This window comes from Panthera onca, chromosome A2 (assembly GCF_046562875.1).
Source record: "Panthera onca isolate mPanOnc1 chromosome A2, mPanOnc1 haplotype 2, whole genome shotgun sequence".
Classification (NCBI taxonomy): domain Eukaryota; kingdom Metazoa; phylum Chordata; class Mammalia; order Carnivora; family Felidae; genus Panthera; species Panthera onca.
Genome location: NC_138340.1, coordinates 69,502,634 through 69,518,637, shown reverse-complemented (window position 1 = coordinate 69,518,637; position 16,004 = coordinate 69,502,634). Strand labels below are relative to the sequence as shown.

Sequence of the window (16,004 nt, the reverse complement as noted above, 5' to 3'; positions counted from 1 at the left end):
CAAATTTATGTACACATTTTCTTATTGATGGACATTTGGGTTGTTCCCAGTTTTTAAACTTATGAATAAGACTGCTATGAATATACATGTATATAAGCGTTTATAGGTGTTCTCATCTCTCATAGTAAATACTTTGAGGTAGACAGCTGAGTTTAGTTTTATAAAAACAGCTAAATATTTTCTAAAATTTTAGAATCCTAGAGCAATCAATGAGAGTTCCAGCTGGGCCATATCTTTGTTAATATTTGGTGCTGCCACTTAAAAAAAAAATCGATTCTGGTGGGTGTGCAGTTAATAATGATGAATATAGGAGCGCCTGGGTGGCTCAGTTGGTTAAGCACCCAACTTTGGCTCCAGTCATGATCTCACGGCTTGTGCGTTTGAGCCCCAGGTCAGGCTCTGACATCTCAGAGCCTGGAGCCTGTTTCAGATTCTGTGTCTCCCTCTCTCTCTGCCCCATCCCTGCTCTCTCTCTCTCTCTCTCTCTCTCTCAAAAATAAACATTAAAAAAAATAAAAAAAAATGATGAGTATATTTTCATGTGCTTATTGGTCATTCATATGTGTTATTTTGTTAAACATTTAGTTTCCCTTGCTATATAAAATTGGGTTATCTTCTTTTTAAAAAATTTTTTTTCTAAATTAAAAAAAACTTATTACTTTTGAAAGAGAGAGAGACAGAGTGTGAGCGGGGGAAGGGCAGAGAAAGAGGGAGACACAGAATCTGAAGTAGGCTGCAGGCTCTGAGCTTGTCAGCACAGAGCCCAATGCGGAGCTCAAACCCAAGAACTGTGAGATTATGACCTGAGCCAAAGTTGAACGCTTAACTGACTGAGTCACCCAGGTGCCCTGGGTTATCTTTTACTTATTGAATTGTAAGTTTCTTTATATATGCTCTGTACCAGTCTTATGCAAGATACATGTATTGTTAGTATATTTTCCTAGTCTTTGACTTGCCATTTTATATTCTGAAGTGTTCTTTGAAGAGCAAACATTTTTAATTTTGACAAAGCTTAATTCATCAATATTTTACGGTTACAGCTTTCTGTTACCTGTTTAAAATTTTTGCCTATACTGAGATCACAAAAATTTTCTCCTGTTTTCTAGAAGTTTTATAGTTTTGATTTTTACTGAGGTTTTTTTTTCCCCCCATATAGATATTTCGCTGTACCAGCACCATTTGTTACCATTGAATTACTTTGGTATCTTTTCTGAAAATCAACTGACCATATTTGTGTGGGTCTATTTCTGGAGTCCCTATTTTGTTCCATTTCTGTATTTATCAAACATGAGAACAACATGACATTTTCTTGCTTGTTGTTGCTCTATATTAAGTCTTGAAGTCCTTGACATTTGTCCTTGCTTTTAAATTATTTTGGCTACTCTAGGCCCTCCTGCATTTCCTTATAAATTTTAAGACCAGCTTAAGTTGTACAAAACACAGGGACTGTCCAAACAGTCCAAAGCTGGGACTTTGGGAAGACAGTGCATCTACTAAATTGGGAAGAATTAGCATCTTAACAATATTGAGTTTCCCAATCCACGAACACATTTGTCTTTGTTTTGTGTTGTTTTTTTTTTTGTAGTTTTCAGTATATAGATTTTGAATATATTTTGTCAAATTTATCTTAAATATTTCATGATTTTGATGCTAATATATTTTAAAATTTTCATTTTCTAATTTTTGATTGCTAATATATAGAAATACAAGTGATTTTGCATATTGATTTTGCATCATGTGGCCTTTTAAATTCACTCATTTATTCTAACATAATTTTTGAAGATTCCTTAGGAATTTCTATAAACATAGAATGCCAGGGGCACCTGGGTGTCTCAGTCAATTAAGCCTCCGACTTTGGCTCAGGTCATGATCTCACAGTTCATGGGTTTGAGCCTGGCATCAGGTTCTGTGCTGACAGCATGGAGCCTGGAGCCCACTTCCAGTTCTGTGTCTCCCTCTCTCTGCCCCTCCCCTGCTCACGCTGTCTCTCTCCCTCTCAAAAATAAACGTTAAAAAATTAAAAAAAAAAAAACAAAACGTAGTAATGCCATCTGCAAATAAAATTAACATTTAAAAAAATTTATTTAAGTTTAAGTTAGTAACATATAGTGTAGTATTAGTTTCAGAAGTAGAACGCAGTAATTTATCACTTAATATGTAACACCCAGTGCTCATCCCAACAAGTGCTCTCCTTAATGCCCATCACCCATTTAGCCCATCCCCCCACCCATCTCCCCTCCAGCAACCCTCAGCTTGTTTCTGTATTTAAAAGTCTCTTATGGTTTGCCTCCCTCCTTTTTATCTTAACATCTTTGCTCCCAACACATAAAGTGCCTTTCACTTCTGTCTTGCTGTTTTCTACTAGCCCAAATGGCAATGACTTTATTCAATGTTGAATAAAGGTGATGGGAATGGAGCCTTGTTCCTGACTTTAGGGAAAGTGAATTCAGTCTTTTGCCATAAAGTATGATGTTAGTTGTGAATTTTTAAAATGTCCTTTAACAGTTCCCTTTTACTCCTATTTCAATAAGTTCTTTTTTGTAATAAATATAAACTAAATTTTGTCAAATGTATCTTTTCTTCTTTTCCCGGAGCAAGAAAATATGTTTTCTTCCTCCTTTATTCTGTTAATGTTAAATTATATTTATTTTTCAAACGTTAAGCCAACCTGGCATTTTTAAGAAAAATTACACTTACACATAATATATTATGCTTATTATACATAGCTAGATTCACTTTTGTAATAGCTTGTTAATTTTTGCATCAATATCACGAGACATTGGTACGGGGTTTTGGTTGTCAGTGATATTAGCTTCAAAAATCGAGCTGCTAAGGGTTCTCTTTTCTCTATTTTTTGAGTTTGTGCTTATTACTACTACTATTATTATTCCTTAAAATGTTTGGTGAAATTCATCAGTGAAGACATTGACCTTGGAATTTTCCTTGTAGGAAGGTTTTTAAGTATGAGCTCAACTTCTTTACTATATTTATAGGGCTATTCAGATTTCCCATCAATAATTTTTGTCTTGCAAAGAATTTGTCCATTCCTTCCAAGTCATCAAACTGAATGGCGTAAATTTGTACTAGTTCTATCCTTTGAATGTCATGGGATTGAGAGTGAACTTGTATGCGTTCTAGATCTTGTGTCCCCCAGGAATTCCTCATCTTAGAGCATCTAATCGCTAGCCCAGTCTTGTGGCAGCTGACCTTACATTCATTAGCACAGCTTAACTTTCATTAACAGACTCCAGAGGAACTCTGCAGATTTCTAGACCTCTTTCTCCACCTAGTCCCCACTCCATGCTAGTCTGCCCAAAGAATTCCAGCCATCTCCGATTCCTTGATCTCTAATAATTACCTCCTAAACTCAAGACTACTATTCTCTACATGGGAACCTTTTTGCTGTCTTGTGGTTTGGCTTTGGAAAGTGCCCTTCAGGCAGAGTGTTGGTGTGACTTTAAGACTCACTTTATTTTATCCTCTCCTTACGGATCAGCCTTGTATCTCCTGTTTCCCAGTCTCTGAAAACAGTTATTTCAACTATTGTGTCCAGTTTTGTCATTTTCTCACATTGGGAGGGCAAGTCTTTTCCCAGTTTTTCCATCATGGCTGGAAGCAGAAGTCCTCAAACACTCTTGACCAGACCACTGATCTTCCCTCATCTAGGATATCCCAACCCCGTTGCCAAGTGTGCTTACAGCACTATCAGTCTTAGGTGGGATGCAATATGAACAATAGAAAGGGAGGGCATATTAAAATCCACTTAATCAACTATCACTGCAGGCACTGGATGTTGCAGATAGATGGTCCTCTTGCATAGTGAATACATTATATCTTTCCTAAGTACTTGATCCTTAGGCTACAATGAACTAAACTGAGGGCTAGGTATTAAATTTCCCATTTATTAAAAGAGCTGGAAAGTAGCTATCTGGGGAGTTACTATGGGATGGTAGGGAAACATAGAGATAAAATGGAAAAAACAATTCTGCTGTGGGAGTTGGGATGCTTGGTTCGAATGCCAGGACTTTACACTTATTTTCCTCACTTGCTTCCATTTCTGTCTGTAAAAATAGGCAACTGAACTAATTGCTCTGTGACAACAATTCTGGTTTGGCCATTAGTACTACTGTTCTGTTTTCTACTATTTTTAGCATTATCCCATGTTAATTGGTATAATATCAGTAAACTAGAACAATTATCTTCTTAAGGGTTAAGTTACTCCTGTGGCATCAATTAGCAGAGGGTAGGTGCTAAAAGCAGTTCAAAGAAAGTGAGTGGAAGATAAAAACAGGACTATCAAAGAGCTTCTTGTATAATGTAGAGATCTCAATTTCCAATTAAAGAGTTCTGGGTTAAAAGGATCACAAGATAACAGGGCCTATTTTAATCTCCCATCTTCTTATTAAAATAGCAATGTCAAGCAAAACAGGAGCCCAGAATTCACCTCCTCCAACATCTAATAGAGTAATTATTAAAATCAGCAAAAATTCCAAGAACAAGAACCAAATAAGGAAAAGCACACAACTTCATGCCATAACTTCAATGAGCTGTGAAAAAAGAAAAAAAAAAAAAAACAATTCTGATGTGGCTTGTCATACCTCCCCAACCTTTACCCTAAGCTCCAGAAAGAGAGTGAATGAAATGTTGAGAATTTCCGTAAATATTTCTTCCTTTGGAGAAAAGCCATCAGAGGGGTTTAATAGGATAGGCAAAATTCAAAAAGAAATCTTTTAATTTTTTTTTAACGTTTTATTATTTATTTTTGAGACAGAGAGAGACAGAGCATGAACAGGGGAGGGGCAGAGAGAGAGGGAGACACAGAATCTGAAACAGGCTCCAGGCTCTGAGCTGTCAGCACAGAGCCCGACGCGGGGCTCGAACTCAGGGACCGTGAGATCATGACCTGAGCCGAAGTCGGACGCTTAACTGACCGAGCCACCCAGGTGCCCCCAAAAAGAAATCTTTTAAGAGTAGAAGCCTCTGCAGAAAGACAGTGAGCAGAAGCAGGAGAGGTATCAGGCCTGTCTGGGACCACAGATTTCCCCCCATAATAACAGGGTACACTCTAAATCAAGTGAATGTTAGGATAGGATACTGGGTCACATTTCAGAGGAGAAAACAGAACCTACATCCTTAAATGAAGGAAACACAGATGGAATTAGGCCTATACCATTTTCCTACATCCTCAGGCTACGGAGAAGGAAACAGAAGCAAAACACAGCTTTCAAGCCATGGTTCTCAGGAGATAAACAGGATTCTGCAAAGTATGAGGACACTGCACTACTGAGAGCAAAGTGAAACTTAGAGTAGCCCACGTTCTTTCTACACAAGATGAAAAAGGAGTGACACCTTGGTCTTGTTCTCTATCTTTGTGCATTGTGTGTTTTAAATTTTTATAAAAGATGTTTTTAAAAAGGACTGTTTAAAATTATACATTTCTGCGGTGTTGGTTGTGATCTCTCTTCCTTCATTTGTGGTTTTATTTATTTGGGTCCTTTCCTTTTTCTTGTTGGTAACTCTGGCTAGGGTTTATCAATTTTGTTAATTCTTTAAAAGAAACAGCTGCTGGTTTTGTTGATCGGTTCTAGTGTTTTTTGATTTCAGTATCGATTTCTGTTCTAATCTTTATTATTTCCATTCTTCTGCTGGTTGTGAGTTTTATTTAATGTTCTTTATCCAGCTCCTTTAAGGTGTAAGGTTAGGTTATGTATTTGAGACATTTCTTCCTTCTTAGGAAGGCTTGGATTGCTATATACTTCCCTCTTATGACCACATTTGCTGCATCCCAAAGGTTTTTGACTGCTGTGTTTTCACTTTCATTGGCTTCCATGTAACTTTTTATTTCCTCTTTAATTTCTTGGTTAACCCATTCATTCGTTAGTAGGATGCTCTTTAACCTACAAGTATTTGTGGTCTTCCCAATTTTTTCCCTGTGATTGATTCCAAGTTTCAAGGTATTCCAGCATGAAAATATGCATGGTATGGTCTCAATCTTTTTGAACTTGTTGAGAGCTAATTTGTGACCCAGTATGTGATCTATTCTGCAGAATGTTCCATGTGCACTGGAGAAGAATGTGTATTCTGCTGCTTTAGGATGAAAAGTTCTGAGTATATCTGTTAAGTCCGTCTGGTCCAGTGTGTCATTCAAAGCCATTTCCTTGTTGATTTTCTGCTTAGATGATCTGTCCGTTGTTGTAAGTGGGGTGTTAAAGTCCCCTACTATTATTATATTATTATCAATTAGTTTCCTTGTGCTTGTGATTAATTGATTTATATATTTGGATGCTTCCAAGTTGGGAGATATTTACAATTATTAGATCTTCTTGGTGGATAGATCCCTTAATTATGATATAATGCCCTTCTTCATCTCTTGCCCTTGCTTTGAGATCTAGTTTTTCTGATATGAGTATGGCTACTATGGCTTTGTTTTGATGTATATTAGCATGATAGACAGTTCTCCATCCCCTCACTTTCAGTCTGCAGGTGTCTTTAGGTCTAAAATGAGTCTCCTGTATGGGACCAGAAAGGACCCTGAATAGCCAAAGTCATGTTGAAAAGAAAACGAAAGGCGGAGGTACCACAAGTCCAGACTTCAAGCTGTACTACAAAGATGCAACCATCAAGAAGGTATGGTACTGACATAAAAACAGACACATAGATCAATGAAATTACAGAGAACCCAGAAATGGACCCACAAAGTATGGCTAACTAATCTTTGACTAAATGGAAAGAATACCCAATGGGAAAAAGACTGGTCTCTTCAGCAAATGGTGTTGGGAAAACTGAACAGTGACATTGAGATGAATGAGCTTGGAACACTTCCTTACACCATACACAAAAATAAATTCAAAATGGATGAAAGACCTAACTGCAAGATAGGAAACTATAAAAATCCTACAGAGAAAACAGGCAGCAACCTCTTTGACCTCTGCTGGAGCAACTTCTTCCTTGACATGTCTCCGGAGGCAAGGGAAGCAAAAGCAAACATGAATTATTGGGACCTTATCAAGAAAAACACTTTCTGTACAGTGAAGGAAACAATCAGCCAAACTAAAAGGCAACTGACAGAAGAAGATATTTGCAAATGACATTATCAGTTAAGAGGCGAGTATCTAAAATCTATAAAGAACCTATCAAACTCAACAACCAACAAACAAATAATCCAGTGAAAGTAATGGGCAGAAGACATGAATAGACACTTTTTCAAAGAAGACATCCAGATGGCTAACAGAAACATGAAAAGACGCTCAACATCACTATTATCCAGGACATACATATCAAAACCATGATCAGATACCACCTCACACCTGTCAGAATGGCTAAAATTAACAACTCAGGAAGCAACAGATGTTGGCAAGGATACAGAGAAAGGGGAACCCACTTACCCTGTTGGTGGGAATTCAAGCTGGTGCAGCCACTCTGAACAGTGTGGAGGTTCCTCAAAAAAACAAACAAACAAAAAAAACAGAGCTAACCTACGACCCAGCAATTGCGCTACTAGACTGCTAGTTATTTATCCAAAGGTACAAAAATGCTGATTCCAAGGAGCACACTCACCTCAATGTTTATAGCAGCACTATCAACAATAGCCAAATTATGGAAAGGGCCCAAATGTCCATTGACTGATGAATGCATAAAGAAAATGTGGTATATATACAATGGAATATTACTCAGTGATCAAAAAGAATGAAATCTTACCATTTGCAACAACGTTGTAGAACTAGAATGTATTGTGCTATATGAAATAAGTCAGTCAGAGAAGGACAAATATCATATGGTCACTTGTATGTGGAATTTGAGAAACTCAACAGAGGAACATAGGGGAAGGGAAGCAAAAATAAGATAAACAGAGAGGGAACAAAGCATAAGAGACTCTGAAATACAGAGAACAAACTGAGGGTTGCTGGAGGGGAGGTGAGCGGGAGGATGGGTTAAATGGGTGATGGGCATTAAGGGGGGCACTTGTTGGGATGAACACTGAATGTTACACGTACGTGCACTGAAACCATTATTTACACTATACATTAACTAACTTGGATTTAAATAAAAACATAAATAAAACAAAATTATACAAACATACTACTAAAAAATAAAGTTGCAGAGAGATGACAACAGCAGACAGAAGGCAGATAAAGAACCTAAGAGTAGAAATCTAAAAGAAATAGAAGAAAACTCTCCGCAAGTACTTTCTGTGACAAAAAAAAAAAAAAAAAAAAAAAAAAAAAAAAAAAAAAAAAAAAAAAAAAAAATTAATAAGGACATGAACTCCAGAAGATGATTTCTCATCAGCCAATAACCTAAAAATTGAATGAAATTTAAAAAAAAAAAACTGTACTGCTAAAAAAATTTGAGAATGAAAATATCAGAAAATGAATTAGAAACAGCAAGAAATAGAAGAGTTAAAAATGGAATTAATAAAGTATAAAAAGGCTTGAGCCAATCACAGTGAATAGAGAAATAAGATAAAACAATTAAGAAAATATAATATTTAAAGAACAAAGAAAAAATAATAAAAGGGCAGTCTCCTTAAACAGATAAACCAACATATGAAACAGAACACTTTTTACAAGATGTAAGAACACAAACTTCCCTGAGAATTAGTCTACGTAAAAAACTATATAAAGGGGCACCTGGGTGGCTTAGTCGGTTAAGCTTCCGACTTCGGCTCAGGTCATGATATCGAGGTTCGTGGGTTCCAGTCCTGCATCAGGCTCTGTGCTGACAACTCAGAGCCTGGAGCCTGCTTTGGATTCTGCGTCTCCTCTCTCTCTGCCCCTCCCTCACTTGGGCTCACTTGCTCTCTCTCAAATATAAATAAATGCTAAAAAAAAAATTTAAAGCTACATATAATACGGTTTTTATCAAGGCAGCTCTTGTTTCCATTGATTTCAGGATTCCCATTGTTTCCCAAAGAATTCTTTTTTTTTTTTTTTTTTAAATTTTTTTTTTTCAACGTTTATTTATTTTTGGGACAGAGAGAGACAGAGCATGAACGGGGGAGGGGCAGAGAGAGAGGGAGACACAGAATCAGAAACAAGCTCCAGGCTCCGAGCCATCAGCCCAGAGCCCGACGCGGGGCTCGAACTCACGGACCGCGAGATCATGACCTGGCTGAAGTCGGACGCTTAACCGACTGCGCCACCCAGGCGCCCCCCCCAAAGAATTCTTTAATCACATAGAAGATGCAAAGTAAGAAGGACACATTTCAAGCTAATGTCAAATTTCTCCTTTCTAACGCTTAGTGCTAGCAGATAATAGAATAATTAATTTCAGTCCAATTTCCAAGAAAAGTTAAATGACACCCAATTTTATACCCACCCCCCCCCCAAGCCACTAAACATAAAGACAGGTATATTTAAACATGCACGAACACAGGAAATATAGTGTTCATAAGAAATTTTTTTAAAAAGCTACTTGACAATAAAATTAACTGACACAATTTTAAAAACAATGTTTAAAAACTGTGACACCCCCCCTTTAACTTCACTAATCGTGGATTACCATTTCATAATGTATAACTGTTGAATCACTATGTTGTGCATCTGAAACTAACATATTGTAGGTCAACTATACTTCAATTAAAAAAATATATATCTGATTCTTTTCTCAGGTATACATTTTCACAAAGCCCTACATGTCTTCATTGCAACACTGGAAAACAACAGTTCATGATTTTTATATTCCTATGAGATTACTGTGTATCCAAAAATTTGCTCACTTGAACTTTTATTTCTTTTTGGAAACAGTAAGGAAAAATAGGCAATAAAACCTTGCCTTCTGTACTAGTTTGCTAGGGCTGCCATAAACAAGTACCACAGACTGGGTGACTTAACCAGAGATTTATTTTCTCAATTCTGGAGGCTAGAAGTCGGAGATCAAGATATCAGCAAAGTTGGTTTTTTCTGACTTCTTTCTGTAACTTGTAGATGTCAGTCTTCTTCCTGTATCTTTCACATCATCTTCCTTCTGCACTCATCTGTGTCCAAATTTCCTTTCCTTAATTACTTTTTTTTTTTTTTTTTTTTTTAAGTAAGCTTCATGCCCAGCCAGACTCCAATACGGTGCCTGACCTCACAACCCTGAGATCAAGACCTCAGCTGAGATCAACAGTCAGATGTTTTAACTGACTGAGCCACTCAGGCACACCTAAATTTCCTTTTCTTATAAGAACACCAGTCTTATTGGAATAGGGCCCATCCTAATGACCTCCTTTTAATGTAATTAATTCTTTAAAGACCTTATCTCCAGGGGCATCTGGGTGGCTCAGTTAAGCCTCAGACTCTTGTTTTGGCTTGGGTCATGATCTCACCATTTGTGAGTTCAAGCCCTGCATTGGGCTCTGTGCTGACAGTGCAGGGCCTGCTTGGGATTCTCTTTCTCTCTCTCTCTTTACCTCTCTCTCACACACAAGATAATAAATAAACATTAAAAAATAAAGATCTTATCTCCAAATACAATCACATTTTGAGGAATTGGGGTTGAGGATTTCAACATGTGAATTTGGGGGGCACGCAATACAGCCAGTAACATTTTCCGTGTCTCTCTATAAAGGAAGTGTGACTGAATGTCATTCTGTTCCATTATTATGTTCCATTATTTAATAAAGGAGTCAGAACTCTTTGCCTTCTTTATTTCTTAAAAAATTTTTTTTTAAAATATTTATTTATTTTTGAGAGAGAGAGAGAGACAGAGCATGAGTGGGGGAGGGGCAGAGAGAGGGGAGACACAGAATCCGAAGCAGGCTCCAGGCTCTGAGCTGTCAGCACAGAGCCCAATGCGGGGCTCGAACTGAGAGACGACAAGATTATGACCTGAGCTGAAGTCAGACGCTCAATAGACTGAGCCACCCAGGCACCCCAATTCCTTGCCTTCTTTAAAAGACTCAGTTGGCTATAACTAGGTATGTGGTAAACTCATCTCTATCTGCTTTGTCTTACAGAGATGCTGAACTTCTCAGAACCTTGAAAACAAAACAACAACAACAACAACAACAACAGCAACAAAAACAAAGACTGACTGATAGATGGAAAGAGTGGAAGAGTCTCAATGCTGCTTCACTTGGTTTTAGATACAGCGTAAAGAAAACAATGGAATGAATCTAGTTTCTTTTCATCTCTTGGAGTCTTAAAATTTTTTTTAAGTTTATTTATTTACTTTGAGAAAGACAGAGACAGCACAATTGGGGAAAGGGCAGATAGTGTGGGAGAGAATCCCAAGCAGGCTCTGCACTACCAGCACAGAGCCCGATGTGGGGCTTGAACCCACACAGCCATGAGATCATGACCTGAGCTGAAACCAAGAGTCAGACGCTTAAACAACTGAGCCACCCAGGTTCTCCATCCATCTCCTGGAATCCTATAATTCATTTTTAATTTTTACTAATCGACAAATTTTGAGTAGTTTTAAGTTTATGGAAAAACTGAAAGTACAGAAAACTACAGCGTGATTGCTGAATGGTATTGCAAGATTATGTTTAGCTTCATAAGTAACTGCCCTGCTGTCTTCCAAAGTGATTGTACCATTTTGCATTCCTGCTAGAAATGAATGAAAGTCTGTTGCTGCACTACCTGTTATCAATACAGGTAGTAGTAGTATCTCATTGTTTTAATTTGCAACTCCCCGATGCCGTGATATTGAGCACCTTTCCACATGCTTATTTGCCATCTATATATCTTCTTTACTGAGGCATCTGTTCAGATCACTTGCCTATTTTTTAGTTATGTCAACTTGAATAAAAATAAAAAAAAACACAATTTTTATTTAAATTTTAGTTAGTTGGGGCACCTCAATTTTAGTTAGTTGGGTGGCTCAATCGGTTAAGCACCCAAGTCTTGATTTTGGCTCAGGTCATGATCTCAAGGTTCATGAGATGGAACCCTGAGTCGGGATCCATACTAATGGCATGGAACCTGCTTGGGATTCTCCCTCTCCCTCTCTCTATGCCCCTCCCTCACTTGTGCCTGCATGTGCATGCACATGCACTCTCTCTCTCTCTCAAAATAAATAAACTTAAAAAATTTAGTTAATATACAGTGTAATACTGGTTTTAGGAGAATTCAATGATTCATCATTTACATACAACACCCAGTGCTTATCACAAGTGCTCTCTTCTTATAATGTTTATTTATTTTTGAGAGAGAAAAAGAGAGAGCATGAGTCAGGGAGGGGCACAGAGAGAGGGAGACAGAGGATCCAAGGCAGGCTCTGCACTGACAGCAGAGAGTCCAATGCGGGGCTTGAACTCATGAACTGTAAGATCATGACCTGAGCTGAAGTTGGACTTTTAACTGACTAAGCCACCCAGGTGCCCCACAAGTGCCCGATTTAATGCCTATCACCCATCAAACCCATCCCCTACCCACCTGCCTCCATCAACCCTCAGTGTGTTCTCTATCATTACAGAGTCTCTTGTGGTTTCCTTTCATATGTTCATCTGTTTTGTTTCTTAAATTCCACATGAGCGAAATCATTTGGTATTTGTCTTTCTCTGACTTACTTATTTCACTTAGTATAATACATTCCAGCTTCATCTATGTTGTTGCAAATTCGCCCATTTTTTTTAATTGCTGAGTTTTCAAAGTTCTTTGTATATTTTAAGTAACAGTCCTTTATCAGATATATTTTGCAAATATGTTCTCCCAGTCTGTGGCTTGTCTTTTCATTCTCTTAACAGTGTCATTTGTAGAGCAGAAGTTTTGACCTTAATGAAATCACACTTATTAAATTTTTCTTTCATGGGTCATGCTTTTGGTGTTGTATCTAAAAACTCAATACCAAACCCAAAGTCACCTGGGTTTTCTCTTATTCTATCTTCTAGATTTTTATAGTTTTGCATTTTACACTTCGGTCTATGATCCATTTTGAGTTAATTTTTGTTAATGATGTAAGGTCTGTGTCTAGATTCATTTTTCGCATGCGGATTTCCAGTTTTTCTGGTACATCTGTTGAAAAGACTAGCTGTGCTCCACTGAATTGCCTTTGCTCCTTTGGCAAATTTCAGTTGACTGTATTTGTGTGGGTCTATCTCTGTGTTCTCTGTTCTGTTCAATTGATCTAGTAAAACCTTTGTTTTCAAGCGTAATTTGTTCCGGAAACATGTTTACAATTCAAAGCACTTGTATATAAAAGTGAATTTACCCATAAGAAATAATGGAAACTCAGATGGTTCGTTCTACAACCCAAATATATTCATAAAAATGATTACAATACTGTAATATAATACAAAATAATAAAGAAAATATAAAATATAAAGAAAAATAAATTAACCTGCACTTACCTTTGAAAACCTTCATGGCTGGTGTGAGGGAGACAAAAGAAGGGAGGGTTATTGTGTAGGATAATTTTTCACTATCACTAACAGAATCACTGCTATCTATAGGCTCAATGGAATCTTTTTTAGATTACAGTATTAATAAACTCTTGTCATATACTGTATTTAATGTAACTGGAAATACGGCAGCAGAGGAAAGGGTCTATATCTGCAGGCAGCCTGACCTAGAATGAAGTAAAGCATTCCTAAGCTCACTCTTGTAAGGAAAGGCAAAGGAGTATCCATAGGTGCTTTGAAAGGACAAAAAATACACTAGTGACAGTTGTGGGCACTTTCCAACATTCTGAAAAATATCACTGATTTCTGCCAAACACCGCAGCCTGAGACTGAGCATCCAAGCATGGGAGATGATCACTCACAATCCCACAGAGAGAGAGGAAGAGACAGAGAAAATCATTGACTCAGTTGCGATCCTGTGACATTCGGTGCCACGTACTACTCATGTTGCAAGACATCGCCCATTTATCACATTAAAATTTATTAGAAATGATTGCTTGTCTTGCTGAACACTCACAAAACAAGTTACAACCCAAGGTTTTGCTGTATTTGTTTATTCTTTCACCAATACCACACTATCTTAATTACTTTAGATTTACAGTAAGTCTTAAAGCCTAGTACTGCCAATTTTCCATCTTTCTTCAATATTGTGTTGTCTAGTCTTTTGTTTTTCCATAAGCTTCAGAATCAGTTTGTTGACATCCAAAATAATTTGCTGGGATTTTAATGGGAATTGTGTTGAATCCCAAGTTGGGAAGAACTGACATCTTGAAATATTGACTCTTCCTATCCATGAACACAGAATCTCTCTCCATTTATTTAAATCTTCTCCGATTTCTTTCATTAGTTTTATAGCTTGCCTAATATAGATCTTCTACATATTTTAAATTTATACCTCAGTCAACTTGCCTCCCTTCTTTCCTCCCTCTCTTTTTGGTGCTAATAAAAATGATGTATTTTTTTATTTCCAATTTTTCATTGCTGGTATTTAGCAAAGTAATAGACTTTCATAAGTTAACTTTGTATCCTGTAATCTTGCTGTAACTGCTTCTTAGTTCCAGACTCTTTTTTTTTTTAATTCTTTGGGGTTTTCCAGAATCAATCATGTCACCTGTGAAGAAAGACAATTCTCTCTTTCCTAAATCTATATGCCTTCCTCCCACTCTTTTCTTGTTTTATGCCATTAGCTAGGATATGATGGTGTAAGGAGTGTGGGGAGTCTTAGAATTTTTCACTTTATTGTTTTAAAAGAATTACACTTTGCCTCACCAAAAGAATCATCCCTCATTTAGGGAATATTCCAAAACACTAACAGAAATTGGGAGGGGAGTAAGGAAGAAGGGTGTTAATTTTCTCATCACAGCAAGGCACCAATTTCCAGCCTAAAATTAAAACATTTTAAGACTATATATCTTACGATAACTCCAACCTTGATGTTTTTCACAATGTTTTCTTTTTTTTAAGTTTATTTATTTATTTGAGAGAGAGAGAATGTGAGTGGGATAGGGGAGAGGAAGAGTGAGAGAGAGAATCCCAAGCAGGCTCCAAGTGTCAGTGCAGAGCCCAATGTGGGGCTTGAACTCACGAACTGTGAGATCATGACCTGAGCTGAGATCAAGAGTCTGGTGCTTAACCAACTGAGCCACCCAGGCACTCTTCTATTCTCTCAAAGTAAATAAACAAACTTTAAAAAGGAAAAAAAAAAAAAAGAAAATAGGATAGAGAGACCATAATCTGGGGGCTAGGAACTCATTGACACTCTGTTGAACATTGTTTCTAGGCCTTTCTAGAGATCAGAACCAGAAAATTTTATTTATTTGCTTTCAGATAAAATACTCCATAAATTCATGGCATTCCCAATTCAAACTAAAGATGACAGGGTTGTAATTTAACAATACCAGTTTATCTTTTCAGCAACTCTGAAAATTCTAGTTTTCAATGATGCCAACATAGTTACTTTATCCCATAATCACATATAACAGTCTCAAAAACAATACCAACAGTCCTACCAAAAATATTACTAAAAATTCCTTAAATCCTTATGCTTTTCATTTTATCCTTATACCACACAGATGGCTGTTCTAAACTCATTTAGAACAGTTACTCTGTATTGCAAAAGTTTGCTCTTAAAAGATTAAGAGTTTAAAAGTAATCAAATAAAATATTCACAGGTCCAAAATTAAATCTACTCAATAAGGTATATACAAATAGTTTTCACTTCTATCCGTATTCTCTCCACATTATAGGTAGTCATATAATCTTAAAAGTTCATCCTTTCATTAATATATATGTGTGTGTGTGTGTGTGTGTGTGCGATATTATTAAAATTTCTTAGATAAGTTGTAACATACTGTAGACATTTTTTTTTCATTTAACAAGACCTTGTCAGAAATATAAACTTGTCAATAATCTACTCATAGTAGTCAAAACCTCAAGAATCACCTGAAGAGTCTAAAATGTAAGAATAGTTTGAGAATGGAACACTTAGGAACACTAATATCTAAGAAAATGGTAAAGATCGGCTAATTGTTCGGTTGTATTGATGTCTCCTTCACCCTCTGGCACACAATGAAACTACGCTTCCTATGACTTCTACAGTTCAGTGACACCTTACAGGTGAGTTGTGGTCAAAGGGAGTTAGGGGAAAGTGATGAATGCTGTTTTCAGGACTCTAAAG

At 37.0% G+C, this 16,004-nt stretch overlaps 2 long non-coding RNA genes across 4 annotated transcripts in view; one reads left to right on the top strand and one right to left on the bottom strand.

Moving 5' to 3' along the window:
* Positions 1–11,114, top strand: part of LOC132679024 (uncharacterized) — a 29,377-nt gene extending 18,263 nt beyond the window's left edge. For both annotated transcript variants that reach the window (XR_009609934.1, XR_009609933.2), the window contains one exon: positions 10,940–11,114. This is a non-coding gene — a long non-coding RNA (uncharacterized LOC132679024). The remainder of the gene's footprint in view (positions 1–10,939) is intronic.
* LOC132679022 (uncharacterized) overlaps positions 1–16,004 on the bottom strand; it is a 46,881-nt gene that overhangs the window by 23,167 nt on the left and 7,710 nt on the right. The window contains exon 1 of one of the 2 annotated variants that reach the window (XR_009609931.3): positions 7,386–7,614. The exons of the other annotated variant lie outside the window; for it this stretch is intronic. This is a non-coding gene — a long non-coding RNA (uncharacterized LOC132679022). Of the gene's footprint in view, positions 1–7,385; positions 7,615–16,004 lie in introns of those variants that run through there. 2 annotated transcript variants of the gene reach the window in all.